This window comes from Salmo salar, chromosome 18, assembly GCF_965601325.2.
Source record: "Salmo salar chromosome 18, fSalSal1, whole genome shotgun sequence".
Taxonomy (NCBI): domain Eukaryota; kingdom Metazoa; phylum Chordata; class Actinopteri; order Salmoniformes; family Salmonidae; genus Salmo; species Salmo salar.
This window is the reverse complement of record NC_138308.1, coordinates 90,322,661-90,328,660: the sequence shown is the minus strand read 5'-3', so window position 1 is coordinate 90,328,660 and position 6,000 is coordinate 90,322,661. Positions and strand designations below refer to the sequence as shown.

Below are 6,000 nucleotides of genomic sequence, written 5' to 3'. Positions count from 1 at the left end.
AGTTTCACCACCTCAAGTTTTAAAATGTATGTCTTAAGAGAATAATAAAAAACACTATATATATATATAAATATAAACATATCAAATGAAACACGACATAGTTTTACATAAGCAACAGCTACTCTGTATGAGGGTCAGTGAGATTTGAGTATGATGTAGTGGGTTGACTTATTTTCAAGGGCAAGTTTTCAGCGCAAGATGAATTGTGGGAAATGTAGTCATCAATCACAATATTAGACAAGTTTTATTCTGTACTGAAGCCTCTGCTTGTGGTGTACTATATGAAGTAGCTTTGTACATCTGCACAGATGCCTAAGTTCCTCCATCTAACGTTATTCACAATGCTTACTGTATCTGCTCAGTGCTTGTAGATCAGGGGTCTTAAACTACAGGCCCATGATCCAAAAGTGGCCCCTGAGCCGATTTAAGTAATATGGCCCCCAGGGAAAAATGATATTGAGACCACACTTGCAGAGGATATAGTCCTAACATTTTTTTTAAAGTATGGGTTTTAAACTAACGAAGAAAGGCATGGAGAAAGACAGACACTGAAAATACTTTCTTTTGCGTTGTTTCAATGTGCCACGGATAGCAAATAAAAAGGGACACTGCACCATTAAATAGCACATCTAAACTAAGTATACATACAGCTCGACTTGGGGATGAAGTTGAATCCTAGACAATGATCTAAGAGCAGTTTTGTGGTTTTCCCGCTAGTTAAGTTAAGTTAAGTTTTCCCGCTAATAGTTAAGGTTACGATTGGAGGATGGGTAAGCTGATCCTAGATCTGTATCTAAGAGAAACTTCAGTGTACAGTAGAAGAACAGCTGTGAATGTGAAATTGATTATCTAAATGTTTGTATAGGGAGTTATCCACCTCATTTTCGAACGCTTTTAAAATATGACGCCAAACGCGGAAACTATGGATACATGTTTCTCCGCGCTTGCGCATTATCATAATTCATATGCGCGCCACTAGGAACTCCTGCATTAGCATGTTTCTGTTAGCGGAGAAATCATGACAAAATACACCGTGTGTTATTGTCCTGCTGATGTGCCTGGACCTTGTAGGCTGAACTGCTCATAACAAAAACATAACAGATCCAAATGGTTGTCCAGTCAGGCATGTTAGTTTCATTTATTTCCAAATTAATATGTATTTTAAAAGCCAGGCTTTTGAGCGGTTATTCAAATGACATAGGGTATTCACTGCAGTTTATGGCCCAGACTAGAGTTTTCTACGCACTTGAAAACAATAATAACATACTTCATTGCATTGTGTTGTTGTAGCCTAGGTAGGGTACATTTCTTGTCCCTAAAAAACAATGTACCCACGGACTTGGAGGGACCGCACTCAGCGCAGAATCGGGAGCGCTAACTATGATTTCACTATCTGAAAAGCACTTTTTCTTTCACTGTGTAAATTGACTGGATAAATTGACTGCAGTATTATGCCTAACATTGAGCTCATGAATTATGGTCTGATATGCATAAGCTTCTAACTTAGGCTGTAGGTCACAGTACATCCCCAGCCTGTCTGTCTGTCTTCATTGCTCTGATGAGCAATTACGCACTTATCCTCTCCGCTGCCACGGCTATTCCTTTTAAATATTGTGGAGTCCAAGGAAAAGCCAGTCTACAAAAACTTATTTGACAGGTATTTCGACTTATTTTCTTTAGCCTACTAATATCCTATTGGAGGAGAGATGCACGCTTGCGGCCTGCTTGCTGGATGTGAAATAGGCTACAGCGTTAAGAACGGGCAGGGAGTTGGAAAGGAGGAGCCCGTATTGTCCTATCCTGTTAACCAGCGGACTACATCCTGACTAAATAGGCCTACACCGTATGAGTGACCTAATAATGTACCTTTCTGGACCTTCTAAACTGTCAAGAATAGACCCAGACTGATCCAAATGGCTGCATACTCAGGCCTAGGCTGGTACGCTACTGTATGCAGTTATTTCGGTATGAAACAAAACAGGATGTGTGAGCGGTTATTCTAATTAGCCTACATCACTGCAGTTTACAGCATATAGACAATAATTGTGTACTCACTTGATAACAATAATATCAGGTATAATAATTTTATGGCCTAATATCTAGCTAATATTTACCTTCTTACTTACAACAGCTATAGCACATGTAGTTTGATCCTTTTTTATACTAGGCCTAATAGTCTGTTCGATGGGAAAGAAGCAGGCTTGCTCTTGCTAATTGCCGAATGTAAAACAGGCCTACAGCATAGAAAACGCATGTTGGGGAAAGTTGAGGAAATCGTGTGATCACTTTTGGCCGGTTATGATAATATTGTTGCACTGATACATTGCAAATAGTTTCAGAGGACATACAGAGATGAGAACTGTAAAAAAGAAGACCTCAAAAAATCACTTGCAACCCACTTGAGCAAGAGGGCAAATACATGCTGTAAAATATGTGCAGGCTAAACAGTGTTTGTTGTTGAATTGCTACATTTAAATTTGAGGTACTATATTGCTTTTCATTAGGCCTTGATTCACATATTATAATTTGCAGTTGTCACTATGACAATGAACACACCCTGAAAGCACCGAATGGTCTGAACCAGATTCTGTGTGTTAGAGACCTCATGAATGGTCTGAACCAGTATCTGTGTGTTAGAGACCTCATGAATGGTCTGAACCAGTATCTGTGTGTTAGAGACCTCATGAATGGTCTGAACCAGATTATGTGTGTTAGAGACCTCATGAATGGTCTGAACCAGATTCTGTGTGTTAGAGACCTCATGAATGGTCTGAACCAGATTCTGTGTGTTAGAGACCTCATGAATGATCTGAACCAGTATCTTTGTGTTAGAGACCTCATGAATGGTCTGAACCAGATTCTGTGTGTTAGAGACCTCATGAATGATCTGAACCAGTGTCTGTGTGTTAGAGACCTCATGAATGGTCTGAACCAGATTCTGTGTGTTAGAGACCTCATGAATGGTCAGAACCAGATGATGTGTGTTAGAGACTTCATGAATGGTCTGAACCAGATTCTGTGTGTTAGAGACCTCATGAATGGTCTGAACCAGATTCTGTGTGTTAGAGACCTCATGAATGGTCTGAACCAGATTCTGTGTGTTAGAGACCTCATGAATGGTCTGAACCAGATTCTGTGTGTTAGAGACCTCATGAATGGTCTGAACCAGATTCTGTGTGTTAGAGACCTCATGAATGGTCTGAACCAGATTCTGTGTGTTAGAGACCTCATGAATGGTCTGAACCAGATTCTGTGTGTTAGAGACCTCATGAATGGTCTGAACCAGATTCTGTGTGTTAGAGACCTCATGAATGGTCTGAACCAGATTCTGTGTCTTAGAGACCTCATGAATGGTCTGAACTGGTATCTGTGTGTTAGAGACCTCATGAATGGTCTGAACCAGATTATGTGTGTTAGAGACCTCATGAATGGTCTGAACCAGATTCTGTGTGTTAGAGACCTCATGAATGGTCTGAACCAGATTCTGTGTGTTAGAGACCTCATGAATGGTCTGAACTGGTATCTGTGTGTTAGAGACCTCATGAATGGTCTGAACCAGATTATGTGTGTTAGAGACCTCATGAATGGTCTGAACCAGATTCTGTGTGTTAGAGACCTCAGGAATGGTCTGAACCAGATTCTGTGTGTTAGAGACCTCATGAATGGTCTGAACCAGATTCTGTGTGTTAGAGACCTCATGAATGGTCTTGTGTTACCACCTTATTGATAGGAAGCGTGCAGTAGATTGGTTTGATCAGTTGATTGACAGGTGTAGGACTGTAGAACGATAAACGATACACTTTCCTCTAGTATGGATGCTCAGCGACGTTTTATAATTGTGCAGCCTATAGTTTATAGTTATCGTTATAGTTATTGGGTGGATGGCCCGGGCCTAAACTCTGACACAACACAACTAACAGTATTATCACAACAGAACTAGCCTACTTGAATGAAATACATATACAATTACACGTACTCAATTACACTTATACTTGACTGTTATACTCTATAAATTGTCTCTTTCCAATAATTTACTCTGGCAAGATTGCCACCAGCGCGTTGCAGTGGTAAGTAAAGCAGAAGTCGAATCCTTCACTTCCGTTGTTTGGCCGTGCCCATAGCAACGTTCGACAATGAGGTGGATAGATGAACAGAGTTCTGTTAAATCCATTTCAGCATCAAACGTTCCATGACAATAACGTTCTCATTTACATTCTGAACTAGAATGTATCGGAACTATTGATACCGACATGGGAAATATACACATTCTAAGGCTCAGTCGCAAATAATACCCTATTCTCCATTTAGTGCACTAGCATATAAGAATATGAGATGTAGCCAAAGTCAATTGAACTCAAACCATGTCACTTTAACTCTGTATCTCTATCGTTGTGATTTGTATAAGTAACATTATGTGTGTTTTAAATAAAAACTGTTGTATAGAATTCTGGTCAGATCTGCTTGTAAAGAATTTGGGTTTCTAGATAAAGAGATGAACCGTCTTTGTATTGTATGCAATAAACTGTAGGCATGTATGAATAGCTAATAATAATCAAATAAAAATACTGACTGTGTAGCCTACTTATTGAATTATTCGAGGGGGGGAAATGGTGGAAGGGTATGCATTTTGACAGACACCAAAAAATATATGTACCTATCTCTACAATATACACTACTGGTCAAAAGTTTTAGAACGTCTACTCATTCAAGGGTTTTTCTTTTTTTTTTTTATATAATTTTCTACATTGTAGAATAATAGTGGAGACATCAAAACTATGAAATAACACATATGAAATCATGTAGTAACCAAAAAAGTGTTACACAAGATTCTTGAAATAGCCACACTTTGCCTTGATGACAGCATTACACACTCTTGGCATTATCTCAACCAGCTTCACCTGGAATGCTTTTCCAACAGTCAACAGGAGTTCCCAAATACACCACCGTTCAAAGGTTTGGGATCACTTAGAAATGTCCTTGTTTTTGAAAGAAAAGCAATTTTTTTGTCCATTAAAATAACATCAAACTGATCAGAAATACAGTGTAGACATTGTTAATGTTGTAAACGACTGTTGTAGCTGGAAACGGCTGATTTTTTTATGGAATATCTACATAGGCGGCCCATTATCAGCAACCATCCCTCCTGTGTTCCAATGGCACGTTGTGTTAGCTAATCAAAGTTTATAATTTTTAAAGGCTAATTGATCATTAGAAAACCCTTTTGCAAATATGTTAACAGAGCTGAAAACTGTTGTTTTGATTAAAGAAGCAATAAAACTGGCCTTCTTTAGACTAGTTAAGTATCTGGAGCATCAGCATTTGTGGGTTCGATTACAGGCTCAAATGGCCAGAAACAAAGAACTTTCTTCTGAAAGTCATCAGTCTATTCTTGTTCTGAGAAATGAAGGCTATTCCATGTGAGAAATTGCCAAGACTCTGAAGATCTCGTACAACGCTGTGTACTACACCCTTCACAGAACAGCACAAACTGACTCTAACCAGAATAGAAAGAGGAGTGGGAGGCCCTGGTGCACAACTGAGCAGGAGGACAAGTACATTAGAGTGTCTAGTTTGAGAAACAGACGCCTCACAAGTCCTCAACTGGCAGCTTCATTAAATAGTACCCGCAAAACACCAGTCTTAACATCAACAGTGAAGAGGCGACTCCGAGATGCTGGCCTTCTAGGCAGAGTTCCTCTGTCCAGTGTCTGTTGTTTTGCCCATCTTAATCTTTTCTTGCTATTGGCCAGTCTGAGATATGGCTTTTTCTTTGCAACTCTGCAGTTCGATAGTTACATTTACATTTTAGTCATTTAGCAGACGCTCTTATCCAGAGCGACTTACAGTAGTGAACGCATAGATTTCACACATTTTTTTCTGTGCTGGCCCCCCCGTGGGAATCGAACCCACAACCCTGGCATTGCAAACACCATGCTCTACCAACAGAGCTACATGCTCTACCAACTCAGTAGTGTATGTAGTGTATGTCAGTCAATAAAG

The 6,000-nt window shown here is 39.6% G+C and overlaps 1 protein-coding gene across 1 annotated transcript in view; it reads left to right on the top strand.

Moving 5' to 3' along the window:
- Positions 1-4,581, top strand: part of LOC106591173 (actin-binding protein WASF3) — a 146,248-nt gene extending 141,667 nt beyond the window's left edge. Inside the window, exon 10 of the mRNA XM_082965294.1 lies at positions 1-4,581. This exon is cut by the window's left edge and continues 1,160 nt beyond it. The gene's annotated coding sequence lies outside the window, so the exon portion shown is untranslated.
- Positions 4,582-6,000: the final 1,419 nt, after the last annotated feature.